Source organism: Morus notabilis, unplaced genomic scaffold (genome assembly GCF_000414095.1).
Source record: "Morus notabilis unplaced genomic scaffold, ASM41409v2 Scaffold778, whole genome shotgun sequence".
In the NCBI taxonomy this organism is placed as follows: Eukaryota; Viridiplantae; Streptophyta; class Magnoliopsida; order Rosales; family Moraceae; genus Morus; species Morus notabilis.
The window spans coordinates 56,273-58,988 of NW_010358529.1; the positions used below are offsets into that span (position 1 = coordinate 56,273).

At 28.5% G+C, this 2,716-nt stretch overlaps 1 pseudogene; it reads right to left on the reverse strand.

Moving 5' to 3' along the window:
- Nucleotides 1-2,716, reverse strand: part of LOC21389836 — a 6,505-nt pseudogene that overhangs the window by 3,236 nt on the left and 553 nt on the right.

Here is a 2,716-nt window from a genome sequence, read left to right on the forward strand (position 1 = left end):
TTAAACAGTTACCGGAGTTGGTGGTCGGTTTTTCAGATAATTATGGTATTTACTAATAAATACAATATTAAATGGTAAATACAAAATTTATCAATAAATACAGTGTTAAACGGTCGCACGGAAAACAATCACGGGAAAATAGTTATTGGTCGCCGAAAAACGGTCACAGGTTACTGGAAAATGTATCCAGTCGTCATGGCCGACCGCGGGTTCCGGTCATAGTAGACTTGACTATAATCTACCTATTTTAAAAAATATGCTATAATTTACTATTTTTAAAAAAATAAATGTTAGGGAGAAAGAGTGGTAGAAAAAGAAATTTAAGAATATTTTTTAATTTTTAATAATATTTAAAACTTATAATATCAAACTATGCTATAATTTTCTATTTTTAAAAAATATGTTATAACTTAATAATCACTTCCTTATTCCCATAAAAAGCTTCCAAATATATCCATTCAACGTCCTATGCACCCAAAATTCATGTCTACATTAGTCGTTAAACAGTCCATGAATACGACTAGCATTCAAAGCAGACAAGCTCAAGTTTTGTCGCTAAAACTAGCTTTTAAATTCTTAAGGCCCCCAACCAAATAAACCTGACAAACCACTCGCCACATAAATGCAAACTTCTTTTTTGGCTTGGAAAAATACACAAGGATTTTTTTTTTTTTTTTTTTTTTTTTGTTAGCGATGCATATGGACATTTCACTATCAAGATGTTACATTGATATTTTGTATTAGAAGTTGTATACTAACCACATATCGTACAAACGGTAGGTGGCATTTGCAAGTGGCAACTCTTTGAAGTCAGAAGCAAAAGGCAAATTCATTTACTTACGCATAACAACCACCACATTGGCACATCTTATTAACAAGACTTAAATCCAATTCTTGACCTAAATTTTTTGTTACACTTAAATTCAATTTTGGACTCCACACACACACACACATATATACATATATATAGAATATACGGGTTCCGTTCGTTTCGCAAGTCTAATCACAACTCAAATTTTTTATTACAGTATTTTCTCTTACAAAAATTTAAATTTAATTTTCTGTGTTATAATATTTTTTTCTCACATAAATTTACTTTTTAACTTAACATTCTTAACTCGATCAAACGGGCACAATTTATTTCAATCCTATCTCACACAAGCCAAAAATTCCTGTACAGACATTCACTCAAAAAATATCCCATACAGACAGACAAGTTCTCTCTCTTCTTTTTACTATTTTTATTTTCTTTTTTGCTCTGAAAAAGTATGGGTGTTCGCTGTCGGTTTAGGCGGTTTTTTTAAAAACTAGCAACCAAACAAAAACTAATTTTTTCTCTTGGACGGTTTGATAGTTTTAACAAAAATCAAATTAAATCAAATCACTCATAAGTGATTTGAGCTTAAAACTAAAAAGGTTTTTGATAATTCATAAAAATTATAAAATCATTAATCCATAAAAATAAAAATAAGATTCAAGTTTACAACATAACTCAAAAATAGCAATGGTTTAAAAGTTTCACCATTTAAAGTTTTAATACAAACCAACAAAAATATGATAGAGTGTATTTTATAAATATAGAACTTTTATTATGACCAATAAAAACTAAAATAAATATAAAAATATTTTAAAATACAAAATTATATGTGCATACTTTTGGGCGGATTATTGGGCGGTTTCGATGGTTTAAGGAGTCCAAACCACCCAAAAAAATTAGATTATAAAACCGACTAAATTGCCTAATAATCTAAAAATAATTAACAATTCAGTTCGATTTAATTTGAATTGAGCGATTTTCACAGTTTGGCCGTTTTTTTTAACACATCTACTGAAAAGGTACCCAAAAAATGGATTTCTAACACACACAGTAGTTATACGGTAATGAGTTACTTAAATCATGATTTTTTGTTCTGACATTTGAAAATTCAAATTTTGTTTGAGAGAAAAATACTGAATCAATGATTTGAGTTTGAGTAGATAAAACAAACGAGCCTTAAATTAAATTATAATTTGTCCTCAAACGACCATTCACTCTGTTAAAAAAAATAGAGAATATGAGTATAGACCTTTACCCTTTATTCTTAATAAATATATTTTTGTTAGTGTAATTATTTGACTAAAAAGTTATGAATTAAGAGTAAAAAGTAAAAATTATGACTCGTATATTTTTAAAAGGTATTTGTTAAATTAAAAAAAAAGTCATTTACTGTTCATATAGAATATTAGGTAAAAAATAATATAATATTAGGCTATTTTTAGCTGCGTTAAAAATAATTATATTTTTATTATGATTTTAAATCTAAATCATAAATTTAAAATTAAAATCAAATTATAATCACTTTTTATTTTTTTTAAATAAACACTAATTTAAATTAAAATCATAGTTCCGGTTCTAAAATCCTTGTACTAAACGTATAATTTAACGACCCGAGACAAAATGGTAAATTCGTTAACCTCATCTCCTCCTATCCCGGAAAAATGGAAAGATTCAAAAGATGGCCCCACTTTTCCTAAATCATTCATTAAAATATAGTCGCAATAATCTGGCTTCCATTACCCAAAAAAACAAATTAATTAATTAATTAACTAATTAAATTTCCATACTTTCTAATCCATACCTTCATGATTCCGACGATGGTCCCACTGTACCCGGAGAAGTTCTGGACGCCGCTGACGACATTGGCGGGGGTGAAAAACGTCTGCGCGTGCGCCGCCA